The sequence below is a fragment of the Papaver somniferum genome, chromosome 7 (genome assembly GCF_003573695.1).
Source record: "Papaver somniferum cultivar HN1 chromosome 7, ASM357369v1, whole genome shotgun sequence".
Classification (NCBI taxonomy): Eukaryota; Viridiplantae; Streptophyta; class Magnoliopsida; order Ranunculales; family Papaveraceae; genus Papaver; species Papaver somniferum.
Genome location: NC_039364.1, coordinates 149,765,158 through 149,779,841, shown reverse-complemented (window position 1 = coordinate 149,779,841; position 14,684 = coordinate 149,765,158). Strand labels below are relative to the sequence as shown.

Genomic DNA, 14,684 nt, shown 5'->3' with positions numbered 1-14,684 from the left:
TCTGGATTATTAGATAAATGAAGTTCAATATCATCCTTGATATGAGTCCACAGCGTCGCCTCTGATTGATCAGCTCCAACACTAGGATCTTGAGATATAGATAAATGAATTTTACACATTGTTACATCTTCAATTGTCGTAAAATTTGGACCTCGTGCTGTTCTTGGTGCCATTGTAAGCAAAATGCAGAAAAATTTCCAAATGATTTGAAAGCAGAAATAATATTTCTTCTTATTGGTGTGATAGATAGTTTGAAGTATTAGTTGTGGGAAAATGTTACACCCTTTCATGTGTATATATAGGTGTTTCCTCGGAAAATTTCCAACGTTCGATTTTCTTCAACGTTCGAATTACCAACGGTATAAAAAAATTTCAAAAACAAATTTGTCTAAATTTGAAATTTTCTGAAGCTTTAAATGGGGCGGAGCTATTATGTCCGCTCGACAAACAGGCGTTAACTATACATACGCCGGGCTGGGGCGTCGATATAGTCTTCGTCTCATTGGGCCGTTGATATAGTTTTCGTCTCATTGGGGCGTAAAGTTTATGAACGCCTGGCATGGGGCGTAAACTTTACATACGCCGGGCTGGGGCGTTGATATAGTCTTCGTCTCATTGGGGCGTTGATATAGTCTTCGTCTCATTGGGCGTAAAGTTTATGAACGCCTGGCGTGGGGCGTAAACTTTACCAACGTCCCATCGGGCGAACATTTCAGCAACGCCTCATTCAGGCGTAAATTATATACACGCCTCTTTGTGGGGCGGTGTCTTTACGTACGTTTCACAACAGGCGTAGTTTATATGCACGCCCGATGACAAACGGTGATTATACATCCGCTCCACTATATATAGTTTTGGTCTTGGTCCCAGACCAAATATGGTCCGGAATTTGGTTATGGTCCAGCTTTTGATCTTTAGTCCGTCCCGCTGCGTCTCGTCCCTGGACCATAATTATAGGTTTGGTCGTCCACTGCAGTTGCTCTAAGAGCGTCCACAGTGGTGCGAGCATAACTAAAGACCACAGTGGGTTTAGTCCGTCCTGTGGCGTAGCGGGTGACGAGTAAATTTGGTCACGCGTTGATAGAAAGTCCGCTTCATTGTCCAGCGTAGATAAAGATTACGCCTGGCATGGGGCGTTGATAAAGATAACGCCTGGTATGGGGCGTTGATAAAGATAACGCATGTATGGGGCGTGAACTATAGCAACGCCTGGTGTGTGGGACGGAGATTATACGTTCGCCCGGGTTCAAAAAAAAAAAAAATGGGGCGTTGATAAAGACAACGCCCCAAGCAAAGTTTTCAAAACTTTGTGAACAACAGTATATGACTATATCAACGCCTGGGTGTGCGGCGTTAACTTTACGTACGCCCCATCCAGGCGGACATTATACCAACGCCCCATCCAGGCGGACATTATACCAACGATGCTCTGCAGTGGACGACTAAACCCAAATTTGGTGTCGAGTGGGCTGGCGTAGTGGGACGGACCATCGATCAAAATTTGATCAAAGAGTAAAACTCGGACCAAATTTGGTCGGCGATTAAGACCAAATCCAAATATAGTCGGGCGTTTATATAATGTCCGCCTACCAGACGGGCGTTGGTATAATGTCCGCCTGTAACCGCGCGTTCGTAAAGTTAACGCCTGATGCAGGGCGTTGGTATAATGTCCGCCTGGATGGGGCGTTGGTATAATGTCCGCCTGAATGGGGCGTTGGTATAATGTCCGCCTGGATGGGGCGTTGGTATAATGTCCGCCTGGATGGGGCGTACGTAAAGTAACGCCGCACACCTAGGCGTTGTTATAGTCATATACTGTTGTTCACAAAGTTTTGAAAACTTTGCTTGGGGCGTTGTCTTTATCAACGCCCTATTTTTTTTTTTTTGAACCCGGGCGAATGTATAATCTCCGTCCCACACACCAGGCGTTGCTATAGTTCACGCCCCATACAGGCGTTATCTTTATCAACGCCCCATACCAGGTGTTATCTTTATCAACGCCCCATGCCAGGCGTAATCTTTATCTACGCTGGACGATGAAGCGGACTTTATATCAACGCGTGACCAAATTTACTCGTCACCCGCTACGCCACAGGACGGACTAAACCCAAATTTGATCTTTTTTTTTAGTCTTTGGTCTTTAGTTATGCTCGCACCACTGTGGACGCTCTAAGAGCATCCACAGTGGGCGAGTATAACCAAAAATTTGGGATGAGATCGTAACACAGTGGGACGGAGTAAAGATCAAATCCCAACCAAAGATCAAATTGCAGACCAAATATGGTCGCGACCAAATCCCAAATTCTAATATAGTCGGGCGTAAATTTAAAGTACGCTTGTTGCTGGGCGTAAATTTAAAGTACGCTTGTTAACGGGCGGAGATTTAAATTACGCCCGATGAAAATTCAAATTAAATAAAAAAGAAAAAGAATGAGGCGGACTTTTAAAGTCCGCCTGATGAAATTTTCGAAAAAATGGGGCGGACTTTTAAAGTCCGCCTGATGAAAGTTACAAAAAATATAAATGGGGCGGACTTTTAAGGTCCGCCTGATGAAAAAAAAAATGGGGCGGACTTTTAAAGTCCGCCTGACGAAATTTTAATCATGTACCGTTGCGTCACAACACGGACTAAACCCAAAATTTGGTCTTTTTTTTTTATCTTTGATCTTTGGTTTTGATCGCACCACTGCAGTTGCTCTAAGGGAGTATCGTACTCGTACATATATTCAGATGGAATCGTCTAGTTCTACGCCAATCATATCTCAGGTAGTTTTGACCCAAGTTAACTTGAGTCAACAAAACAGTAAGAATTTCCTCTTCTGGGAAGGGAGGGACGAGGGAGTACGGAGAAAAATGGATAAAATAGAAAATCTCTCCAACTTGAAGATTTTAACTGAAGCCTTTTCAGTTCTTTCTTTTCTTCTCCTCCACCATGACTTCATCAGCTTCTCTCCTTTCTCTATCTTCACTCTGTTCATTAGCAAACCCTCAGCAAACCCAAATCCTCCTGAAACCCATTTTCACTTCTTCCAGAAAAAACCCACCTCAAATAGTCAAATTCTATCCATTAAATCATCTAAAGATGAAGAAACCAGTAACAAAAATGGTTCATGGGTTAGTCCAGATTGGTTAACATCAATAACAAAATCACTTAGTAATACTAGTAATGATGATTCAGGTATACCAATTGCAAGTGCTAAACTTGATGATGTTTCTGACCTTTTAGGTGGTGCTCTTTTTCTTCCATTGTTTAAATGGATGAAAGAATATGGACCAATTTATCGTCTTGCAGCTGGTCCTAGGAATTTTGTTATAGTTAGTGATCCTCTTATTGCTAAACATGTTTTGAGAAACTATGGTACTAAGTATTCTAAAGGTCTAGTGGTTGAAGTCTCTGAATTCTTGTTTGGGTCTGGTGTTGCCATTGCTGAAGGCCCCCTTTGGACGGTATTCTCTTCCTTTCTCTAAATTTCTGAAATTGATTAGTTCATGGTTTAGTTTTGATATTTCAAGTGATCAATAAGCTTTAGAGAGGGGTCTTGAACCTCTGACCAAAATTAATGAGAGTTCCAGTTAATTAATTCTTCAAATTTTGTGTATGGTTGTGGGCATATGGTCTCTTCTTTATGAGCATTGTATATAATTTGTTGAGGGTTCTTGTTGGATGAAATTTGTATCGTCTCGATGAGCAATAGAATTTGATTTGTTGATAGGCGAGGCGACTGGCAGTGGTTCCATCTCTTCATAAGGCGTACTTGTCGATAATAGTAGATAGGGTATTTCTGCAAGTGCGCGGAAAGGTTGGTAGAGAAACTTAAAACAGATGCAGACAATGGTACGCCTGTGAATATGGAGGCGAAATTTTCTCAGTTAACTTTAGATGTTATTGGATTAGCAGTGTTCAACTACAATTTTGATTCACTTACTGCTGATAGTCCTGTTATTGAGGCTGTCTACACTGCATTGAAAGAGGCAGAGGCTCGTTCGACGGATCTTTTACCCTATTGGAAGGTATGCTTTTTTACCCTGACTCTTTTCTATGGTTCTACCCTCTTCTTTTTAATTGTTATCATACTTAAATGACTTTTCTTGTGTATGATGTGGCAGATTGATTTGTTGCGCAAGGTAATTCCTAGACAAATCAAAGCTGAAAAGGCAGTTACTGTTATAAGACAAACTGTTGAAGAACTTATAGCAAAGTGTAAGAAGATTGTTGAAGCTGAGGGCGAGCAGATTGACGGGGAGGAGTATGTGAACGATGCAGATCCTAGCATCCTTCGCTTCTTGCTTGCAAGCAGAGAAGAGGTTTGTCAAAGTTTGTGAATCTTGTTTTTTATCTTCTTCTTATAAGTAGAAAATAAAAAACCTACTGTTTAAATTTGTGTACTCAACAATATAATCTCAGTATCATCATTAACATTACCTAGATTATGCTTCACATGCCGTGGTTATTTTCAATAGGATACCTTGCTACTACAGTTTGTTAAAGCCAAAAAGTAGACATACATGAAACTACTTATAGTAAAAACATACTGATAAGTGATAAATGGATATATTCCAGGTTTCAAGTGTACAGTTGCGAGATGACCTTTTATCAATGTTAGTTGCTGGCCACGAGACAACCGGTTCAGTCTTGACATGGACACTATACCTTCTAAGTAAGGTAAGCTTGTAAGGTTATCAGTTTTACTCTCAAATCTGAATGATACTATGACATTCTATTCTTGTTCTTGATAATCTGTCATGATCCTACCTATCTGTTTATGTCACATCAAAACACCATCTTACTAGGAAGTAGGATCCCTCACACAGTAGCGTACTTATCTTCTTTTGTAGGATCCATCATCGTTGATGAGAGCTCAAGAAGAGGTCGACAGGGTTCTACAAGGAAGATCTCCTAAGTACGCGGATATAAAGGAACTCAAGTATGTGACACGCTGTATAAATGAATCACTTCGTCTCTACCCACATCCTCCTGTAGGTGCAAATCAATATGGCTATTATGTTTGGTTTTCATGCTAATCAAATGGGTATCATTCTCTCATTGGTGCTGGTCTTAATAGTACTCCAATCTGCATTTTCTAGGTGTTGTTAAGGAGAGCTCTAGTTCCTGATGTGCTTCCTGGAAATTACAAGGTCAATGCTGGTCAAGATGTAATGATATCGGTGTACAATGTTCGTCGTTCTCCCCAGGTAATCAATGCTCAAACGTGTTTTTTTTTGTTTGTTTGTTTGAATAAAGGTCATGCTCAAACTATGGCTACTGTGTTAATAAACTTAAGAAAATAACAATCTGCTAGTTTACTGCATGATTCATGAGACACTTCCATTCACATTTCAGTCCTGGTACTTCAAGAACACATGGTTGATTTAAGACTTGAAACAATGTTACCATATTTGAGATGATTGACTAAATGCAGACTTGTCAAACATTCTCCCCTTTATTTCTGCATAATTACTATTCTTAATTTCTATTGCCCTAGGTCTGGGATAATGCAGAAGAATTTATGCCTGAAAGATTCGACTTGGGTGGACCGGTTCCTAATGAAACAAATACAGATTTCAGGTCGACATCTACTTTTCCTATTCCTCAAGCTGAAGCAATAAATGTGAAAATTGGCTCACTATTACCTGCTTTCATATAGTGTATCTAGGATATCCTGTTCGACAATATATCTATTTCTGATTTCTTAGAACATTTGGATGCAGATTCATTCCATTCAGTGGGGGGCCTCGAAAGTGTCTAGGTGACCAGTTTGCAATGATGGAGGCAATTGTTGCACTTGCTATTTTCCTTCAGCGCATGAACTTTGAGCTAGTTCCAGATCAAAACATCAGCATGACTACTGGAGCTACTATTCATACAACAAATGTAAGATTTTCCTTATATCTACTACAATCAGAACATTTTGTGCTGACGGGTAAATGTGCACTTAAACCATCACAACATGTGAAGTGAATCACAGGGGAGATCACCCATATTAAAACCATATCAATAATCATTATTTTGGTAGCCGTAGAGCAACAATTTCACTCATGACTCGTTATTTAAGCACTTTGTTTTTCCTTTGCAATCTGCATGCTGGAACTTGGTGACGTATAGTAATTGTCAGATGTTTATTGGTATTGATTAAGATTCAATCCAGTGGAATACACATTGTTGAAAAGGATTCATGTTTATGTTGTCGTTGTTGCAGGGTTTGTACATGACATTGAGTCAAAGACAAGTTCAGCCTAGATTTGCTTCTGCTGCTTCTAGGTAAGTAGTTATATTCTTATGTAAATTTTGTGTTTAATGTAACAAAAATCACTCAATTCCAATTATGTTGCTGTTGTAATCGAAGCTGTACACCACGACATTGAAAGTATAATGTTAAGTTAGCCATTATCTCTAACTTAATGTGGCTAGTAAATGAGCAATCAAAATCTTGTCGACACAGTTATATTTAGCTTTTCATGGAAACAGAACCAGTGACCTTGTACCATTAGAATTTGTGTATGAAATGAGTCCTACTATTATCTGTCTGTTATTATTGTCATATGACTCATATCCCTGTCTATCTCTTACTTTTCTCTCTACAATATAAGAATGAATGAGGGCCACATGAATCATATTAAAATAATTTCTCTCTCAGTCCTCACATATGGCAGCCCCTTGATGTTCTTCTTCCCTACCATTCCCCACGCTGAACTCTTCTGTTGCGTTCGTTGATCAGTACAATATCAGTCCATTATTATACCCAGGGCTCCAAGATTTCCCCTGCTTTCTTTCTTGAATGAACCCAAGAAAATGAGGAATCGCAAGGCACTGGAAAATCATGTACATGCCATTACCATGTCACTCTATATGCCATCTGCATGATACAGCATCACCCCTCTGCAACAATAACAGTCCAAAAACAATAAAACATCAGCAGTAAACCATGGCGACTATTTTAAGATTTATAAACCCAGCACTACTACCAAGTTTGATTCTTCGTTTGGTTTATAGTTCTGGTGCTGCTTATTGGAATCATCAGTTTTTTTTTCCTCCGTTTACTTTCGCTGTTTCGGGAAGTTCAGTTCATCATCTATCGAACGTGACTCTGCCAGCCACAGGGGACAGATTAGGCAACAACAAACATTTTCTTCTGGTGATTATGAGGGCATTGTTACTGCTTCTGTCAGTCATCACCAAAGTGGTCCTGGCCAGTTAATGTGCTGTTTGTCTAACTGAATTCGAAGTAATAAAGATGGTCCATATATATATATATTTTTTTTAATAAACGAAGGCCTTCAAAAAGGCTAATGATCCCCATCAACTGTTGGTGTGAGCCAATCAGGAGGCGCATACCAGTACATAGAAGATTTTTTATGTTTTTCCCATTGAACTAGCTCATGAGCAATATAATTACAGATTCTAGGTTGAAAATTAAATATACAAGCAGATAACTTAGAGGAAAACAACTTAATGTCTTTGAATATGGCATACGTACTAGGATCACCATCAAAAAGTCCAGAAGAGAATTGTTCCACCAACTTTTTTACGTCACTCACTATGATGATATGAGTCATCTTCTGTTCTACTGCCTTCTTTAGGACTCCCCAAATAGCTCTAGCTTCAGCTTCTTCTGCAGACGAGACTTCAAACACCATGGCAGCACAGAAAGAAGCTTTACTTGTGAAATCTCTCATCACATATCCTGCACCATTATCTCCAGTAATGTCATCAAAGGCTCCGTATGTATTACATTTTATCCAACCAAACGATGGGGGCATCCATCTGTCACATAGATCTACAGGGGTAATAGTGGTAACTAAAGGGATAATTTTCCTAGTGAATAACATAGCTCTAGCTCTTTCTAAATCTGAGTATGATTTTCAGACAATTTTGAAAAATCGGGTTATTTCTACTAGTCCAAAGAGACCACATGACAGCAACAAAATGACCTTGAGAGTCCTCAGGCAATCTGGAATTTTGGTCCAGAAGCCAAAACATAAGCTAATGATGGAAATTTTTCTGAGAAAAGAAAGAAGTGTTTATGCAGAAACTGGATAAAAACCAGATCTTAGAAGCAAAAGGACACAAAACCAAAGCATGCATGATGTTTTCATGAGGATCCTTGCACCTTGCACATTCAACAGAGTGCATAAGCATTTTAGTATGAAGGACAGTTCTAGCAGGTAGAGCATTTTTTGCATCTTTCCAAAGGAATAATTGAATTCTGTAAGGAACTCGAATTTTCCAAATATGCAACCAAAGATTTTTACAGGGAGAGGGTTTGATGCCTCTTAGTCCCAAGTAGGCAGATTTTGAAGAAAATTTACTATTCTTTGAAAGACCCTAAGCCCTCCTGTCAGGAGTGAAAAGCTAGCTTAAGGGAATTGTGACAATCTTCTTAACAGAAGCATCATCAAAGTGGGTGTTAAGTCTAGACACATTCCAGGTTCTAGTATTATCATCAATAAAATAGTCAACTTTAATACTAGGGTCAGGTGGGACAAGAAGGTTGGGGGTTGCAGAACCCAAAGACGGAATCCATTTATCACACCAAGGGTCAATAAATTTTCCATCTCCAACAATCCAGGAAATAAAAGGTTTTATTATTTCTTTTATGGTGTGAAGGAATTTCCAAGTCCAAGAACACTTATCAGGACAGTTAGCATTCAGAAAATCAGTTTTAGGAAAGTATCTAGCTTTTAAAATCTTAGCTAACATGCAATCAAGGTTATCAATAATTTTTCAGGCATTCCTAGCTAACATAGCTAAATTGTTTGTTTCAGCCTTTCTAAATCCCAAACCACCTTCAGATTTAGGAGAGCAAAGAATGTCCCAACCCAAAAGATGAAGTTTCCTATCTTTTGGGGTCACGAGTCTCTCCCCACAAAAACTTACAAAGGTGAGCATCCATCTGTCTACAAAGGTGTTTTGGGATTAAAAAAGCACCCATCTGAAATAAAGGAGTGGCTTGGCCTATGTGTTTGACCAGAGTAGTTCTAGCAGTCTGAGAAAGGAGCTAATGTATCCAGACAGTAATTCTGGCATCCACAGCTTGGAGAATACCCATATGGGTTTGGATTTTAGAAGCTTGGAACACAGTAGGAGTCCCAAGATATTTCTCCCCTAAATATCTGCTTTGAATATCCAGAATGTTGGCCAAAAGGGCCTTCCTATGCTCAGGAATTCTTCTACTGAATAGAATACCATATTTATCAAAATTAATTTCCTGCCCAGAAGCTAGGCAGTACTTTTGAAGGTAGTCTTTTATGGCAGTGAAATTTTCTATGGTAGCAGAAGTAAACAGAAGAGAATCATCAACAAACAGAAGATGAGTCATCTCATGGGCATTTTTACAAACTTTGATACCACTCAGGTTACCTTTCCTTTGAAGACTACCAATATAAGAGGAAAGAGCTTCAGAACAGATAATATAGAGGTATGGGGATAAGGGGTCCCCTTGCCTTAAACCTCTTTTAAGTTGGAAAAAACCAGTAGGGCTACCATTTAAAAGAACAAAATAAGAAATTGTATAAACACATTGGTTTATGAGTTTAATCCAATTTTCTGCTAGACCAATTTTTCTCAAAAAAATTTCAAGGAAAGACCACTCTAATTTATCATAAGCTTTAGACATGTCAAGTTTAATGGCAGCAATACCCTCAACTTTGTCATTATGATTGACATAACATATGGCTTCATTAGCTAGAAGAATATTATCTGAAATACTCCTCTTAGGTATGAAAGCACTTTGGTTTTGGGAAATGATATTGTTCATGAAGGGTTTTAGCCTGTTAGCTAGAGTTTTAGATAGAATTTTGTAAATGAAATTACAAAGTCCTATGGGTCTATACTGGGTAACCAACTCAGCTAAAGGGACTTTAGGGATAAGAGCAATGTTGGTGTGGTTAAACACTTTAGCAATATGCCCTGTTCTGAATCAAGTTTGGGTCATATCAACAACTGCTTTTCCAACAATATCCCAATTTTCTTGATAAAGAAGGCCTGTAAAACTATTTGGGCCAGGAGCTTTTTTTTCCTCCATTTGAAAAAAAACATTTTTAATTTCCTCAGCTGTGAGAGGTAAGTTTAAAATATCATTATCATCAGCAGAGAATTTAACATGCAAGTCATTCAAAAGCTCATCCTGAAAATGTTGCGGTTGAGAAGAATAAAGATTTTTGAAATAATCTATGAAAGAATTCCCTATACTTTCTCTATCAGTTAGAACAGTATTAGAGGAGTCCTTAATCCAACCGATAACATTTCTGTTTCTCCTGAAGAGAGTGACTTTATGAAAATATGGTGTGTTTCTATCACCTTCCATAATCCAAACCTCTCTAGAATTATTTTTCCAATAGAGTTCTTCCAGAGTGTAGAGATACTCTAGTCTGGCTTTGATTCTAGCAATATTGCTAGTATCAGTAGGATCATAAATCTGTAAATCTAACAACTATTTCCTAATGGTAGATATATCAGTTTGAATATTACCAAAGGAAGATTTGTTCCAATCTCTAAGACCTTTTTTAGTACTAAGAAGTTTAGCTCTTAGTTTGTAGGCTGGAAATCCTATAACATTGACAGACCAAGAATTAACAATAATGTCCCTGCAGGTGGGATCCTCAATCCACATAGCCATGAAATGGAAAGGTCTATGCATACAAATATCCTCATAGTTAAAACCTATATGCATGGGGCATTGATCAGAAGAGTCTCTAGGAAGGTTATTAACACAAAATTTGGGGCAAAGATCTTCAGCAATTTGGTTTATAAAGCATCTATCTAACCTTTCAAGAATTAAATCAGGACCTTGTTGCATGTTGCATGTTGGACCAAGTGAATCTAGGGCCAAAAAAAACAGGATCATGCAGGTTAAAAAACAGAAAGGAAATTTCTGAGATGTTCAAAATCAGAATCATTAACTTCAAGGCCTCCATTTTTATCTTCAGTTCCTAGAAGGTTGTTAAAATCTCCAATGAAGAAAACATGATCATCTATGGGAGCATTAGGTTGTAGGCACTGTTGTTCCTAAAAAGCAGGTCTTAGGATACTATTAGGTTCCCCATAAAAAAAATGAATATGACAGTTTTCTGAGTGTATGATGTCAGTTGAAGTAACATAGATGCCCCTCAAGCTGGAAGAGATAACATTCAGGTGAATTTCCTTTTTCCAAGCCAAAACCAGACCACCACTTCTACCCACACTAGGAACATTGAAGGTGCAAGGAAATACCATATTTTTAAGTTTCCTAGCCCCCATATCTTTACCCATTTTAGTCTCAGAGAGAAAGATGATATCAGGGTTAACATTCCTACAAAGCAAACTAAGTTCTTTATTTGCAGATTTTTTTCCAAAGCCTCTAATGTTCCAAGCAACTATGTTGATATTGTTAACAGGAAATTGGTTTATAGAAGCATTGATACTATCAGATAAAGGGTTTGAGGGGGTTGAATTTACCTGAGTAGTAGAATCAGATCCACCACCAAGAGAAACACTGGTACCATCACCACTCTGGGAAGTATGTTGGAAAGAATCGAGAATAGAACTAGCAGCATTGAGAAGAGAATTGTTGCAGACACCATTGTTGCTTGGAGCATTGTCAGCAGGTACGTTATAACTTCCAAAAGAGTTAAAAACTGGTTGGGTATTGAGAGAACATGTAGAAAGATCAATAGCTGGTAAATCCTCCAATTTGGTAATTGGAGGACACAATTGAGCATAATCAGGTTCAGTAGAGGTTTGTTCTTCACGGATAACCACTGAATTAGCCAAATTAGAATTAGCTCTGGTACATTTCCTTAAATCAGCCCTGGGGTTAATTTTTCTTTCGAGATTTGCTAGAGCATCTTTTTCAGCTTAGTTAACAGTTCCTCTAGTGATGATATGGTTGGTATTTGGGATAACAACAGTTTTGAACCTTCTTGATGAGTTTGTAGTGCGAATCGGACCACTAGGGGTTGACTGTGAACCAGCAATAGAGGCATCCACAGTAACATTTTGAGTAGAGTACTTGCTTGAGAATAATTGGCAGCCCATTCTCCAAATGAGTCAAATGTTTCTGAACATGTCCCACATCAAAGATCTTCAAGGTAGTAGACCTGTTAACAAAAGGACCCATCTGAAGAGTGTTTGATAAGCTCTTATGAGTAGTATTTTCCATTCTTTGATCAATAACTTCTGTTTTTCCTTTGTTGCACAGTTCAATAGCAGGTGATTCAATCTGTGTTTCTGGTATTATCTCATTTTGTTGCATAATAATATCAGTGATGGTAGCAGAAGAAGCTTCAACTTGCTTGATTGTAGAAGGAATCATTAGCTTTGAAACAGCTGGAAGAACATACTTGCTGCAGGAAGCATCAAGTTCTTTAATATTTTTCTGCTTCAACTTCCAAGCAGGACAGTTTTGATCTTTATGATCAAGGATGCGACAGGAGGTACAAAAATACCTTGGAACTATAATGTGTCGGCATTCAATCAGGAAAGGTTCATTTCTACCACTTGTAAATAGAGGAATGCCTATTGGTAAAGATTTCCGTACTGGGATTCTAATGCATAATTTGACATTCTTATTAAGAGGATGTTTACTGAAAGGATTTTGAGCTTCAATTAATTCCCCCATACTGAGAGTGAGTTTCTGTATATCCTCAAATTATATGCATTCATTTGGGATATTGCACAAAATAAACCACATAATTTCTTCGTCAAACAAGAATTGATGGTTTGCAGGCCATCCTTCAGCCGGTACCACTTTTAACACCATAAGATAATCACAGACAAACCAAGGTTTGTGAGAATTCATTCTGTTAAAATCCCCTTCAGATAAGTGTTGATGGTGGATTTTCGACAAGGGTCAAAATAGTAAAATCATGATACTACATGTTTCTGACCCGGCTTCAGGAACGCATGTGACGATTCATATTTTACGATTCGTGAACCGTTTTCACAATCTCTGATCGAGTACCTCTCAGAGCCACGATGAATATGATTCTCGAAAGGCCTCCCACTTGCTGAGCATTCGATGATGTGCATTTCATCGTGTCCCTATATGTAGAAGAAAGATTGGGAGGTCCTCCATACATAATTGTTTGTTGAGAGGACAGAACGCCTTCAGGACGTCGGTGACACTCATTGTTCCCTGACTACATAGAGGTACATGCCTCTACATAAAAGAACGATTGGGCGGTTCTCCGTAAGATTGAGAGCAATAACTCCTTCAGGACGTCGGTGATACTCACTGTTCCCTGACTATGTAGAGAGACCGTGTATAGACCCAAACGGTTCTCCGTAAGATTAAAAGCAATAACGTCTTCGGGGCATCGGCAACACTTGCTGATTCACTGACTATACACAAGAGATTAAATTCTACCGTGACATTTACCACTGAATTCCTAGAAGATAATCTATCTTATCTCATTACTCCTATTTCACGATCAAAATGGTAATAGATAAATGTATTACTCCGATTTCATGATCGAATCCACGATTGATCTCATGAAATGGTAATAGATATTACTCTGATTTCATGGTCGAACCCACGGCTGGTCTCATGAAATGATAATATCACCACTTATTTTATTACTCCGATTTCATGGTCGAATCCACGATCCCATGGAATGGTAATACCTATTTTATTATTCCGAATTCATGGTCGAATCCATGGTTGATACTATGAATTGATAATAAAAAAACTACTCCCTTTTATTACTCAGTTTCATGAATCATTCTCCGCTGAATTTCATAAATTAGTAATAAATACTCAAAAATCGGGCATCTGGAATACCACTGAGTAAGCCCCATAAAATGGTGCAAGTGTACTCGACAATGATGCACGAACGAGCATCCAAATGAGCGAACGCGCATCCAAAATATGAAAAAATGAGGAATCCCGCATAAAAAAGGAGAGAGAGAAGAATAATATTAAAATAACGGGGAAGCGCCCATGGGCCGGGCCCACCGGCTGGCCGGCCGTCCCCTGGCCGTGGCCGGTCCCATGCTTCCTCCATTATTTTTTCTTATTTTGTTGTTTTCATAAACTCATGAAGACTCCTCCATCTAAGCAACTTTCCTTATTTGAGCAAAACTCATGGTTTCTCCATATTTTGGTGGTTTTCCCAGTTTTGTGTAGTTTCACGAAAAATAATAAAAATAGGGAAAGGTGTTGCGGGACCTGGCAACATAGCCGGCCGGCCATTCCCTAGCCATGGCCGGTCCCACACCTTGCAATCCCTAATCCTTTATAAATTGTTATTTTCTCGTCTTGTGAAACTCCCTAGTTTTAACAAAAATCATGGTTTCTCCATATTTTCTCAAATATTGTGCAAACCATGAAAAAGCCAAAAATCAACATGGTCACACGACCGACTAGGCTACTCAAGAAAAATATATTAAAATATTATTATTTTAATATTCATAAAATATTCATCAAACGATCATACTTGCTCATTCGAGCAAAATCGAGGATTTCAGTCAAAGATCGAACTCTTCTGAAAATCCGAAATATTGCTCAAACGCACATCAGAAAATGCCGAAACTCTCATGACTGAGAAACGAGCATTATGGAGACAGGTGCATGCTCCCTTGACCGACCAAGGGCGGCTCTAAGGCTTGCAATGAGCCTGCGCCACACGTTTTCACACTTTTGACCTAATTTTCGCAATTGCTCATATTGGGTCCAAACTCTTCACAACCAACCCAGAGTTTGTGCAAA

The 14,684-nt window shown here is 38.9% G+C and overlaps 1 pseudogene; it reads left to right on the top strand.

Moving 5' to 3' along the window:
- Nucleotides 1–2,909: 2,909 nt before the first annotated feature.
- LOC113298731 lies at nt 2,910–6,525 on the top strand (annotated as a pseudogene).
- The last annotated feature ends 8,159 nt before the right edge of the window (nt 6,526–14,684 follow it).